The sequence below is a fragment of the Taudactylus pleione genome, unplaced genomic scaffold (genome assembly GCF_031769625.1).
Source record: "Taudactylus pleione unplaced genomic scaffold, aTauple2 ptg000448l, whole genome shotgun sequence".
Taxonomy (NCBI): Eukaryota; Metazoa; Chordata; class Amphibia; order Anura; family Myobatrachidae; genus Taudactylus; species Taudactylus pleione.
The window spans coordinates 584104-599374 of NW_028284850.1; the positions used below are offsets into that span (position 1 = coordinate 584104).

Sequence of the window (15271 nt, forward strand, 5' to 3'; positions counted from 1 at the left end):
CACGATCAATAAATGATCGTGATTGGCAGATCGGTGAAATTTATATGTAGAATTTCACCAATCCTGCGACTGATCATGTAACATCGATATCTGCCGGCCGGCATTTTCGATCCGATCGCAACGATCCATCTCTGATGTATGGAAGCCTTAAGTCCCTGATGCTAAACACAACTCAAGGTTAATTATCCACCTGAGGATTCATCTGTGTCTGCAGGCTTGTAGGATTCAGATTGCAGTGTTTATCACAGTCCTTCTAGAAAGTGCTGCTGCAGTGTATTTCCCAATCTGTTGCAGAGATCCTGATTCCTGGCATGCTGTTAACCTCTGAAACACCTGCTAGTTAGATGAGTCAGTGAGTTCTCACAGTATCCTGTTATACCATAGCTCCACAGCATTACACTTTCAATCTAGCATAGAAGTGCAATTACAATTTTGCTGCACACCTGACTCCTGATTTTATCCCTGCTGGTTCCAGTCCGGATCAAGAAGCATCTTGGATACGCAGAGTCCTTTGGCTCCTGTGAATTTGTTCTGGCTCTCTGTCTCCACAGTATTGCTACCTGAATCCAGTTTCTCTGCAGAATCCAATCCAACCAGTTCACAACCCGAGTCCAGATTCACAAACCAATCGGTTCGTGACAGAAGCCTTTTGTAACTTTAAAAACTTGCTGCTCCCATATGATTTTCCTGTATACTTAAATAATGTTTGCAGAAAGGATTTTGCTGTTTTCTGACAGTGTAAAATAGCCATTTTGATGCACCACCGTTTTTGTTTTGCTATGTGAGACCTTTCTCCTCTTTTGTGTTAAGTCACCTCCACACCACAGTATTGTATACAGGTAAATGTATTTAGCAGGCATTTATTTCTATTACCCTCAAACTTTTTTTCATCAGATCACTGATTTTTAACCGCTTAACTGAAGACCTACTTATGCCACAAAACTGTGTATACACTGCACGTAGATGTCACATTCTGTATACTGAGGAGGGGGAAGCTGACGTGGCTAAATATATTAAATTGTCCACAAGTAGCTTTGAAAAGACTTCTAGCCGCATTCAATAGGCTATACAATGGTAATACCAGTAATTAAGAGGCTGTGGTATTTGCAGATTCAACTATCAACGTGCAAGCTATACTAGTAGAACCCCTTCTCTGGTGTCCATTCCTATGTCTGAAATTGTATTTAGAAACCACAATACTGCTTAGTGCGTTTTTAGATGCAGCCATAGGGCGCACCATCGAAATTTGCACCAGTCTCATGCTAGGTGCAAAATCCCCGAAGGTATGACCTCTAATGTATGCGATTAAGCGTCTGAGGTATGTGCCATGCTTGTCACTTCCTTAACGCAGTGAAACAGTGGGGGGCGATTCAATTGTTTTGTGGGCAGCGATAATTAATGGATGCCCAGTGTTGCAATTCAGTTGTTCTGGGCGCCCATTAAATTGTTGCGGTCCTGGCACCCAATTAGACCATGTTTAGCAGTGTATAACGGCTAAACTTGTCTAAACGCCTGGTTGCGGCTGCCCTAACCACTGGTTTATTGCATATTTTTGCTTGCACCCTCCTGAGAGTGCAAGCAGTAATGCTGGCAGCTATCACGCCCAGACTGAATAACAATTGAATTGCCCTGGCAGGCACCCAGAACAAATAGCCGTTCAACAAACAATTGAATTGCCCCCTGTGCATCTGAATAGCCACCTGCCAGTCACTGCAAAGGCACGTCCAATACATCTGAGACTGAGTATAAACTGCGAGTGCGACTCTCGACTCTGTACACTCACACCATGGGATGGATGCGCTGTGATTTTTTTTTTTTTTTTTAGTGACGCATGCGCAATTAAAATACTGACCATTTGCGTGAATATCGGCATTATGCCCAACTCATAATCTGTTTTATGTGCAGTTATATTTATCATTATAGGGGGACTATAGGGAGCAACGGGCAAGTATTGTACTTCCAAGTGTAATTGATATCAAGTACCTAAAAACACATGTGTTTCTTACTCTAATTTGTTCTCGAATGGAAACCTATTCTGCTATGTGTTGCACAGATTTAGATTGAAAAGTAACAAAACAATGAATGCATTATTGAAGAACACAGATTAAATTAATATTGCAGTGTTCAGCCCAGGGGCGTTTCTAGAGAGGATGGGGGCCCGTGTGCAGTCTCCGACACGGGCACACTCCTCTCTGACCGGCAGCGCACTGTGCTGTGCGCGGCCAGCGCCGGAGTTATAGACTCTGGGCACTAGAGTGTGCCCAGAGTCTATAGTGTATGCACAGGTCACCGGGAAAATGGCCGCAGCGGCCATTTTCCCTGTACTGTGCATGCGCCAACGACGGGAAAATGGCCGCCGCGGACATTTTCCAGTCGTTTTACAGCGCCGGACGCCAGCACCGACGTGGGACTCCGGAGAGGTAAGTAATATTATGGGTGCAGGGTGTGCGGTGTGGGCCCCCCTGGACTCAGGGGCCCGTGTTCCCCGCACACCCTGCACCCATTATAGATACGCCCCTGGTTCAGCCTCACCCCTGCGACATACACACAAACCCACCAAGATGAGCAATACAGGAGCAGGACAGAGATGCGAAAACTGGGGGAAGGAGGGATGGCAGATATGAGATTGAGAGAGGCATGAGGGGTGTGGGGGGATAGAGATGAGAGAGATACAGATGTGGGGGACAGATGACTGAGAGACGAGGAGAAGCAGGGATCAAAGAGATGGACGGCAAGAGAGATACAGATGAGATAGCAAACCAGTGAATGACCGGTCCAAAATACTAGGCTACAATTGAGAACTGGCAATCTTAAAATGAAATGCAACATTTGATAGATTTTATGTTTCTTTTAATTTGTGTACTTGACTGACACATGAAAGTATCCATGGTTTTGCAGCACTGCTAGAAAAAAAGCTAAGAGAACGCACTTCAGTACAGCAATGTAAACTGTATTTTTTTCAACATGTTCTTGCAGTATGATTTTAAAGTGCCCTATTTTACTTTTATATCAGTTAAGGATTTAGGAACTGGGAGGGCCGTGCCTGGAGCGAAACTCTTTTTCGGGCAATCCATTCTGAAAGGTAATATTATAAAAGCTGAAAGAAATTAAATTACAAAATACATACAGTATTTGAGATATTATCAGTCTTTCTAGCCATCATGTTGTAGCTGTTCATTTATGTTGGCCATAGTACAAATTTCAGTAAAAATCCCCACCAAAAAATGTTTTCTACATGTTACTGTTTTACTGAAATAGGCTACTAATGAGATATAGATGTATGCTGAGACCTGCTTGAATACTTGAGAAATACACCTCATTTGACTTTAGCCATAAAGAACATCTACTGGGTCTTTCTATGAAATACAGGACACAATACATAAAAATTAAATTTGACATAACTGCTAACATTTTAGTATATTTATACTGCTAAAAGATCGTAGTATATTGTAACTGTCACAGTGACTTCAGATGATGTAGAGAACGTTGGTGACTGGTTCTATGTTGAATATGATGGAAAGAGTTGCCCAGATGAGATAAAGGACATCAGAGATCGTAAATACTTGTTAGCACAATGGAACAAGCTGGCAGCAACTGGAAATGGCCATCACCAGATAAAATATTTGATACATCTTCACAGTTAATCAGGAAGATAAACAGGCCTACATTGATTAATTCATGTGGATTCTACTGGTTTGAGTAATTAGTATCAGAGCCCTTTGACTGGGGACAGAAATGTAACGTGAGTTACATTCGTATGTAACCTGAATCGCATGTCAAAATTGATAAATATATGTCCTTCAGTTCCTATGTCAACTCTGTTGCAATAGGAATCTGTATGATTTACCGCCGGACCCGTGCCCGGCGGTTCAAATCCCGACAGCGGCAGCCCGACAAAGATGAAAATCCTGATCGTCCCCAGGCAAGTATTCACTAACCTATTCTACCCCCTATCCCTAACCCTCCCTAAGGGGCGCCTAACCCTAACCTTCCCCCCCCCCGGTGCCTAACCCTAATCCCCCCCCCCCCTCTAAGTACCTAAACCTAACCCTCCCTCCCCCCCCCCCTTCCCCGCTGCCTGAACCTAAGTCCCCCTCCCTCCCACTAGGCTAACCAATCGACCCCCCCCCCCCCGGGAATGCCGATTGCGACTTTTTGCCAGTCGGAAAAGTATCCGTTCAATTCCATCAGCTTTTCACGTGGGCGGAAAGTCAATGCAATGTACTAGGTGAAAAAGATACGCCTCTGAGTAGGTGGAGAAAAGAAGTGCAAAATTTTTGTTTCGGGGGTGCAAAGGGGGGGGAAACCTCTCAGAACCCTTGGGACAGACCCCCAATGGACAACTGCGTCAAAAAATTCCTAAAAGAAAAATGTAAGAACACCCCAAAAAAGTACTTTGAATTTGGGGGTGAAAAAGTGCAAAGTGGGGGGACAAGTTCGCAAACTAGTGAAATAAGGTTCTGGGGGTGCACTAAGAAGGGGGTCAAGTGTTTTGTGGATTGCAGGTGCATTTTTGGGGGTAGAATTTCACATTATTTAAAAGTTCACTTGAGATACATTAAAACATGTTTGCACCCATTTTCAGGGACCCCAAATTTGATAGGACTATTTATTTTCACCAAAAAATACTGCATTATGCCTTTCTTCACCACTTGTGTAAAGACGCTAATTAGTGGAAATTGTGCGAACTTAAGTACTCCAAACAGTTTTATTAGGGATAATCGGATACTACTACATTGATCCTCAATGTTTTTGCAGCTTATTGGTGGGTTCACGCGGGTGCAAAACTAATTGAATACGGCCTTAATGGAGCGTACACACGGTCAGATTTGTCAGATGAACGATTGAACGATTTTACCAAAGTTTTGAACGATTTTTGACTGCATTAAAATGAATGGAATCGTCCAAGTCTGACTGCAAACACATCAGATGTCAGATATCGTTATCTGACAAACGGGAACGCGCATCGTTAATCGTCCATCGTTCAGGCATGTCAGATATGTCAGATTTTCCTTCAGATATGAACGACTGAACGATTTTTAAATCGTTATCGTTCATATCTGAAGGAAAAATCTGATCGTGTGTATGCACCATAAGAGTGTAAATTGTTTTCTGCTTCTAAGCATTAATTATGACTACCCACCCCATACAGTATATTATTGTCCTTTTTTTAAAATGTTGAATTTCAGCTTGCTTTTTTTGTGTGTGGTGCATTTAAACTTCTAAAAACAAACCCTACTGTTAAGTGTCTTGTGAAACATTTGTGAGCTTTGGGAATCAACCAATAACCTATTTTACTACTATTTTTTTTTTTTGATTGATTGAGTAATATTTTATTTACCATTTTAAAACATGTAACATAAAATAAAGCAGTGATGTTTGACAGGCATAACACAAGAACATATCTAAAATGCAATACCAATTCCAATACATAGTGCCTAGAGGCAAATTGAAATACATTGAACCACTATAACTATAGCAATATAAATGTTCTAAATATAGTGACCTAAAGCATAACAACAACTATAACAAATACAACTAACTTAACCAAAATTAAATATTAACCGTGGTGAAAATCTATATAGTTATTATGGGTATCAAAACCACGAACACATATACAACTATAAGTGTATTAACCTCAAATTTAATAACCTCAACCTTAATGACTATAAATATAAGTATAAGAAAAATAAAACTTAATAAATCTTCACCTGTATACCTGTGTTGTCTTCTTTTAGAATTTAATGCTTGTTTGTTTGTATGTATTTAAAATTACAAAGTTCCAAAAATCACCATGTAATAATGGGTAGATTATTTAAAATCTTCCCATAAAGTTTGATACCTCAGTGAAGATAAAAATAATTTTATTTATATAGCGCTTTTCTCCTAAAGGACTCAAAGTGCTTTACATTTGCCTTTACAGTACAAAATACAATATAAGCTTAAACAAGGGACATTAGTGAAATGCTTGGGTGAAGAGGAAAGTTTTGAGTCTATTTTTGAAGGATTCTAGAGTGGAGGCCTCTCAAACTGTGCGGGTAAGTGAGTTCCATAAGGTTGGAGCCCCAAAACTGAAAGCTCGACCCTCTGACGAATTCCGGGAGATTCTAGATACTGTTAATAGTCCTTCGTCAACGGATCGCAGTAATCTAGTGGGACGGTAAGGAATCAGAAGCTGCTTTAGGTACTTTGGGCCATGGTCATGTAGGGCTTTGTAAGTTAGTAAGCCAATCTTGAAAACAATTTGTCATCTGACAGGCAGCCAGTGAAGGGAGTAGAGAGTGGGTGTTATGTGGCTGAAACGGGGCTGGTTGGTTAATAACCTGGCAATTCTTTTGCTGGGAGTCCAGGGCGTTGCAGTAGTCTAGGCGTGATGATATAAATGCATGTATGACTTTAGGCAGATCTTCTGAGGGAATTAAGTGCTTGATCTGGCAATGTTCCTCAGATGAAAGAATGAGGATTTGATTGTGGCTGATACCTGATGTTTAAGTGTCAAGCCACGATCAAGGACAACACCAAGATTCCGCACATGTTAAGTGTTTTGTAATTCTGATCCCCCAAGCGTAAGTCCTGTTGGTTGGCTATTCTGTAGCTCTGACTTGTGACCTATCATAAGGACCTCTGTTTTATCAGGGTTCAGTCTCAGCCAACTGGCACTCATCCACTCCTGAAGCTCAGCTAGGCAGCCATTTAGGGTTGCTATGGGGTCCTTTGTACCTGGAGCAAAGGACAGGTACAGTTGTGTATCATCTGCATAGCAGTGGTATACCAGGCCATGACGTCTGATTATTTCACCCAATGGTAGCATGTATACTGCAAAAAGCATGGGTGATAGTATAGAACCTTGTGGGACACCGCAAGATTGGTATATTGCATGGAGAGAATTTATTTAATGAGCACTAGAAAATGGTATAATATTACAATACTTTCACACAAATACTATTCCAATCTGATTAGCCATTTATAGATTGCACACATCTATATAAATTAGGTAGTCTTCTAACTCCATATAATTTTTAAAACCTAGATGTGCCCGTTAAGGGCTAGGTACACATTTTGCACTTGCATATTGTTTGAACATTGGGGTTGTTCCCTATATTTAGTGTATTCATACAGACTTCACTAGTCCATTGAATTCTCTGTTATTTCAAATGTATACAAACAAGCATTGAATTCTGAAAGTAGGCAAAACACAGGCATACAGTTGAAGAATATTTGATGACTTTTTTTTTTTTTTTTTTTTATCTTTACATATATTTCCTACCTGTGACCGGATGGCCTCCCGATCACAGGTTGGGGGTTTTGATCCCCACTGGATCCTGGGGTATCAGGGATTCTCAGTGACCACATGTCACTGAATCTGCCCACTACGTAGGCGTGTAACGATGCTGCCACCACCAAACTCTACCATCGGCGTTTGGAACTGCTTCTTAAGTACACTCAGGCTCCTGCCGCCTGGAACCGCTCCTGCTACATATGCCTCGACTAGCTGCGGCCATACCTCCTATTTGGTGACCGTTGTTCTTGCCTGATCCCTCGCAATGGACCAGGCTCTACACAGTAGCTGGCAGAGGGCTTGAGCTTCGGAGATGTTCAGCTCAACCCACAACAGTAGGAGAACGGAATAGCGTTCGGCGCAATTCTGTTGGTCGCAGGATGCAGATGCAATTGTAGTAAGGTAAGTTGTTTATTGCTCAGTCTTAAATAAGACTCGTCCTTCAGATTGAAGGGATATATCAGCATACAAAGATATTCAGCAGTTCTTCTCCACAAAAGATGTACAAAGATGTACACATACACAGGCTCACAGGCCCTGTGTGTATATATAGTCAGAAAACCTAGTACAGCATGGTGAAATCCTCCCACCGTTGGTCTTGTAAACCAATCAGACCATCTATCCCAAATGTAATTACAACTCACATCCCACAGGAACTGGTAATTTACTTTCATCCTTTGATACATTTATCACACACTGACAAAATATATATGTAGAATAACCAGCAATAGTATTCGCTTTTGTCTTCCTGCAATATTCAGGAAATCATGAAAAACAAACACTTTTTTTTCCCTAAAAGTGCCGACACACAAAAGACAATCTCAGGGCCATTTCAAAGAAAGATTTGGCCATTTGACTCTTTACACCTTCACACAGAAAGCTTCCATCCAGCTGGAGTTCACTGACCATAATGGGTCTTACCATTCATCAGACCTCCTGCTAGGAAATGACAATTGGCATCTAATTTCCTGCAGTCACAGTAGCTGGTCATTTCTAAAACAGGCATATCCAAGAAGTGCATTTAAACACATGAAATACAAATACATTCAAACATGTCATAGACTATTAAATATACTCTGCTTTATACACCAATGCATTGCTATCTGATGCAGTGTTCTACCGCAATATATATGTATATTAATACAGTTTATTATAAACCATGTGCAGTATTTGTGCTTTTAAACTCTGTCCACGCTGGGACGTTACCTCTTTCAGTGCTGGTGATACTGGGCGCTGCTCTCCCAGTTCTCCAGCACTCTGCAGTACAAGTAGTGCCTCTCCAAGCCCTACAGTGTGGGACTCTCCTAATTACCTGGCCACGACACGTTAAAAAATAACATTTAACATTCAGCGCCCAGTGCCGGCTATACATTTACAATGGGTGCCTAGCACCTGTATATTTCAAATGTGGTGCTGCAGCATGGGAGTTAACCCTTTTAGTGCCGCAGCAAATATTTTACCCACGTGTGGCCAGTCTCCGGCCACACTGCCTAAACCCATTCTGTGTTACATTTTAACATTTATTTTGCTGTTTATTTGTTCAAAAACGTTTTAAATACTAGAATCAAAGTTTTATTGACACTCAGTGCACCCAATACATTCTCTTTTTCTCTCTATTTGATTAGCACTATCCTAGTCTGTGGTAACTCTCCCTACTTGTCAATGAATAATATTACTACATAAGTCATAATTTTAGGGGTGAGTGTGTGTATATGTGTAATATATATTATAATGAACTTCTCCAGTACTCTCCAAAATGCAGGCCTCAGATGATGTGGAGGCCTTTCTTACCACTTTTGAAAGGGTTGCTACCTTGCAAGCATGAGCCAAAGATTCCTGGGCTGTTTGGATTGCCCCTCTGCTAAGGGGGAGGCCCAATCTGCATACGCCGTCCTCTCCTTGGAAGATGCAAAAATATGACATAGTAGATCGGTTTGGCTTCTATCCAGAAGCGTCCCGGTGGAAGTTCCGGTCTGTGTCCTATGATCCTGATGGGGGGCCTAGTGTCCTGGCCCAGAAACTGGCTCACCTCGCAGATAAATGACTGCAGCCAGACTAACATTCTGCCTGGCTAGTAGAGATGGTCACTCTGGTACAGTTTATTGCTCGCTGGGTGCAGCTGAATCGAGTCGAGAATTTGAATTCCGTTGTCCGGCTAGTGGAAAATGCCTTGCTGGCTCAGGAAGGTATGGAGAACCTTTCTTTAATTAAGCTGGATTCTCCCCGTCTGTCTCCACAATGGCCGTTGTCTCGGATTAAGGTGTCCCCATGTATGGATTCAGATATGCACCAGTACCCTTCTCAGACAAAGCCTCCGGGGAAGTTGAGGCTCACAGCCCTGCCCTTCTCTTCACATAAAGAAGTTGTTTTGTGGGCTAGGTGATGTCCGCCTGTTTTACTGAAGTTGGCGGTCCAGAATTAATGACTTCCCCAATAACTCCAAACAAGTGTGTTCCTTATGTGGCCAAGGTGGACATCTAGAATATAAGTACATTTAAAAGTTGGGAATAGACTGGTTGAGGTCTGCTACTACGCTGATACAAAAGGATTTGTTGTTGCCCCACGAACTAGTCTGCATTTTTTGTGAACATAGAGATGTTCAGCTCTTTCCTGTCGCCATTGTCCTTTTGATAATCTGGAAGACTGCCAAACTACGTGTGGGTGTGTGTCCATAGTTACTGGCCCTTGTGCTAATAGGTCGTGACTGGCCTCCCTTCTGGTTGCTTGTTTTGCCAGAGAAACAGGTGCCTGCAGCAACCCTTAGAGAGACCATTCCCTTTTCCCCTGATATTGTTTGTCTCTGGTAAAGGCTCCTAAATCTAAGAAACAAAGGCTTGTGATGTTTAGCTGGGACAGAAGGTCTTTTCCTATAACACTATTGCTTGTAATGTGCCTGTAAATGCTTATTTGCCTGTTCATGTCTGTGTCTAATATTCCTAATGAACCTGTCATTACTAATGTCCCTGTGCATGCTGATGTCCATGGTAATGCTGAGATGTTTAGAAACCGTGACGTGGCTAGCAGCCAGCCTAATCCTCGTGGCACGGGGAGTAATGCTGAGGTTCAGTTAAGTAATATTAATGAAGAGGTCATAACTCCTTGTGCCTCAGGCTCATTTAAGAAAGGCCCAATGGGAACATTCTGCTTTAAAAGGTCTTCGAATAGGTTCTTTCAGTGGATGGTGTCCTGTTATGTAACAGAAGTAAAATCTCCCCATTTTGTAATGCTTAGAGGTTTTATATCGTCTAGACAAGCACAAACTAACGGGGGAGGTGATACGAGAGTTGGTGGTCCCGGGCCACTTCAAAAAGCACGTTTTGGCCTATGCAGTTCCTTGGGGTGGTCATTTGGGACCGGATAAGACTGTGGAGAGAATAACCTCCCAGTTCTATTGGCCAGGTGTTTATGCTGAGGTCTCTCGCTTTTTGTTCCGTTTGCACTGTTAAAAGACAGTGGTGAAATGACCGTCTCCTGCCCGCTGATCCCATCTTCCAATTGTAGGGGGTTCCTTTAAAAAAATAGGGGTTAATTTAGCGTGTCCGATTGAACAACCGTCTAAAGGCTATAAATGAATTTTAGTTGTGGTTGACTATGCCACCCGTTTTCCCGGAGGCATTTCCCTTAAGGGTCGCTACAGCCAAACAGGTAGTGACTAAGTTATTGGAGCTGTTTTCCAGGGTTGGGTTACCTATAGAAATTCTTACTGATAAGTGACAAACTTTATGTCCAAATTAATGCAGGGCTAGTTAAAATTGTTAAAAATTTGATCTGTCAAAACCTCAGTATATCATCCCCAAATGGATGGTTTAGTTGAAAGATTTAACTTTACACTGAAGTCTATGTTAAAGAAGTTTATACAGACAGAGAAAATGTGGAATGAGCTTCTACCCTATTTGTTATTTTCAATCAGGAAAGTGGCCCAGGCTTCTACTGGTTTTTACCCCTTTTGAACCCCTTCATGGGAGGAAGCCGTGGGGTGTTCTCGACTTTCTGTGGGAAGAACAACCATCTGAAAGCATCCTTCAATATGTCCAGCTGCATAATCGCATGGACCTACTATGTTATTTGGCCAGGGAAAATTTGGCAAATGCCCTGGAGGCTCAAAAACTTTTCTCTAACCGTAATGCCTGAACTCAAGTTTTTTCACCCGGGAATAAAGTCCTTTTGTTGCTTACTCAGGAAAGCAAATTACTAGCAAATGTTATGAATTCCAGTGATCACTCCTAGTAAGCCGTCTAGAACTCAGGCTACAAGGTCTTCCGCCTCTAACAATCGCCTGTTGTTCCCTTAGAGATTAATTGCTCACCGGTACTTAGGCGGCCATCTGGACTTACTGCTCGGAGTAGTAGCAGCTTACAGGGGTGTCGACTGGAATCCTGTGATGAGGGAGTCTTGTACAGGAAGAATTAATGGTATAGTTTAGAGAGGTGTGGCTTGTGTGCTGATGGTGTGGCCAATGTGTGGATGGTGAAGCAATAGCCGACGGTAGGAAGCTGATAAGTGCTGCTGCTTTTAGAGCTGATGATACGGCAAATGTGCCGATGGTGAGGCAATGGTTAGTGATAGACAGTTAATAGTTGATGCTGCGGCTTTGGGAGCCAATAGTCCTGCTTGTGTGCCGATGGCAGAGTTGGCGGTAGGTGCTGCGGCTTTGAGAGCCGATGGCAGTGCGGTAGTATTGTTGCGGCTAGGGAGCCGTAGAGGAAGCTGGAGAGCCGGGGACAGCACGGAAGCTGATGGTGCAGCCAAGGTGCCAAAGGTGCGGCAAGAGCCGATGGTAGAGGAGTAAGTAGTCGGTGCTGTGGCTTGGAGAGCCGATGGCACCACGGTGGTATAGGTTCCGGCTAGGAACTTGTAAGGAAGCTGGAGAGCCGGAGATGGCACGAAAGCCACTACGGGAAAACCAAAATCTTCAGGAGGAACAGAACGCTGACCATGCAGCCGAACCGAGGGTACCCACAGATACGCTATAGTCGGCGAGGCGGCAAAATCCAGTGTGTCGAAATAAGAATCCCATCCAATCATGCTGTGCTATGGATAGCGTGTCACTTCCTAGGCGTGCCAAACGCATAGCAACCGGCGGTGCTGGAACAATAGCATCAGTAAGGGGTAAACTGCTAGGAGAAAAGTCGTGACCACGACTTGTAACAGCAAAGTGGCAAGGGCCATTCGAAGTAATTAGAAAGTTTGGCGAAGTAAATTTATGAGGTCTCCCTACCTGACTCTCATAGAGGTAGGCAGATCTACCATGTTAAATTGTTGAAAGCATGAAAGGACCAAGAGGTTTTTTTTTTTTTTTTTTTGCAGACCCTAGTAATTGGTCCACAGATACCCCAGTTCGATGGAGACTCCCAACTACCTCACCCCGTCTTGAACCTTTTGGATTCGGACAAGCTGAAGCCTCCCTTGGGGAACCTTGTTAAAGAATTCTCAGATGTTTTTCTGATCAACCAGAATTTAGTCCTACATGACATTGTAACACCACCATGGGTAGTAGTTCAACAAAGACCCTATAGGCTTCCAAAGGGAATACAGGCGCAGTTAATCAAGAGAGTAAAAGATATGTTGAAGTTAGGGGTAATTGAGGAGTCATCTGTAGCCCCATTGTCTGTCTGGGATTTCAAAACTAGATGGCTCTACAAGATTCTGCATAGACTTTTGCAAAATTTAATGCAGTGTCCACATTTGATGTCTACCCAATGCCCAGGGTCAATGATCTGCTTGATAGATTAGGTTTGGGTAGATCTATTTCTACCCTTGATCTTACGAAGGGTTATTGGAAATTTGAGTTGACGGAGAAAGCTAGGAAGAAAACTGCTTTTTCTACACAGTTAGGCCTCCTTCAGTGGAAAACAATGCCTTTTGGCTTGCATGGTGCCCCGGCCTCTCTTTTTCAGAGGTTAATGGACCGGGTGCGTCGTCCTCATCAGAATTATGCTGCAGCATACTTGAACGATACTGTTATGTATAATCAGCAATGGAATGGCCATGTTAATAGGCTTAGGGCAGTTCTTTAGTCTTTGCGAGAGGCAAGTTTAACTGATAATTTTGAAGAAATGTGCTCTAGGCAAATGTGAAACCAAGTGCTTATGGTATGTAGTGGTCAGTGAGTGTCTGAAAACCCTTGTGAGTAAGGTACAGGCACTAGCCAATGCTCCGTTTCCGACTACCAAGAAAGAGTTTAGGTCCTTCTTGAGTTTGGCAGGCTATTACAGGAGGTTTTTGCCTCAGTTTTCTACCTTAGCGGCTCCATTAACAGTTCGTTTGAAAAATTCTGCCCCAAATAAACTCGAGCGGTCTAGGGACTGTCAGTCTGCGTTCACCAAAATGAAACCTCTTTTGTGTGAAGGCCCGGTTTTAAAGTCCCCAGATTTTACCAAGCTGTTTGTCGTACAAACAGATGCCTCAGATGTGGGTTTGGGGCAGTTTTGTGTCAGGAGTTTGACATTGAACACCCTAATCTATATCTTAGTAGAAAGTTTTTTACATGAGAGACTAGGCATTCTGTAATAGAAAAAGAATGCCTCGCAATAAAATGGGCTCTTGAGTCATTAAGATTTTATCTTTGTGGGGCCAGGTTTACTGTGGTTACTGATCATGTGCTGTTAGAATTTTTCATAGACTGTAACCATTTTAACGCAAGACTGACAAGGTGGTACCTGGCTCTCCAGACTTTTTTTCTTTTGAAGTCCAGCACAAACCGAGACGTCTACATATGAATGCGGATTTTTTGCCTCGAACTGGGCTGGAGAGTCATGCTTTTGCTGTGGGTGATTTAGGTTCGTCCTTTAACGGGGGAGGTATGTGGCAGAGTGGGTCTCCCCCCCCCCACATTCTGAGTAAAGGGTTAAACTCTTGTAGCCAGGGAGGAACCACACCCTTTCTCCAATTAAGACCAGCTATGGTATAAAAAAACCTGATTAGATGAGTTAGTCAGGGGGAAGTTTAAGTGCGAATATACTTCTGTGCACAATACTATCCATATTGATGTATAGACTTAGATATGCCTTGCTTATATTAGGAGCAATTACTTCACCAAATAACACACCAAAACCTGAGTATATTATATTTAAAACCTATAAATAAAATGTAGAAAAATTACTATGTGTAACATATGTTGTATGTATAGTGAACGTCACAATATTTCTGTGCATACTACACTTACATATTTCTGTATACTGTAAATTCTGGACTATTGGTAGGAGTAAGTTCTTGGAAAGTAGTACTAGTAGACAATGAATCTACAAATAGTTGCCCTTAGAGTACATTTAATAATGTAAACAATCAAAATGTTCGAGACTCTGTTTTTTGCGTATGCTGAGATGTAGTCCCAAATGAGGTGGGAGACTGTGTGGTTGTTGCGCATACTGGGATGTAGGCCCAAATGAGGTGGGAGACTGTGGTTGTTGCGCATACTGGGATGTAGGCCCAAATGAGGTGGGAGACTGTGGTTGTTGTGTATACTGGGATGTAGTCCCAAATTAGTTTGGACGGTGCTCTTGTTGGGCAAAATGGGTGAGGGAGGGTGGCACCTGTGTTTGTGTGGAGCGGATTTCGCTCAATAGTTAAGCGAAAAATGTACGGTTATCACGATTGACCCTTTCCTGTATAGCTACCATTTGTGATAGTAAATTGCTCTGCAATTCTCACTCATTGTCCATGAAGCGATGCTTGTTTACATGATGATCGTGGTAGATGACTCATCATCAGGATCATCATTAAATAGGACCTGCGATTATGCCGTGTCTGTTGGCTTCACTTAGGAGTTGATAAAGGCGTACTTCTCGTTGTTGCAGACAGTGTGCCTTTATCACTTGATGAAGATAGGGCAGTGGAGTTGCGTAGTGATTTATGCCCAAAAACAGAACTGGACAAATTGTATAAAGGCCACTCCATCCTTTCCATACCATTGCAATTGTGGTCATGGACCTTTTTGTGTATTGTTTCTTCAGGAACTTTATTAAAAACATGCTGCTGTCTTCACAATACCCC

The 15271-nt window shown here is 42.6% G+C and overlaps 1 pseudogene; it reads left to right on the forward strand.

Annotated features, from left to right (window-relative positions):
- LOC148505581 (piRNA biogenesis protein EXD1-like) overlaps nt 1-15271 on the forward strand; it is a 208556-nt pseudogene that overhangs the window by 68701 nt on the left and 124584 nt on the right.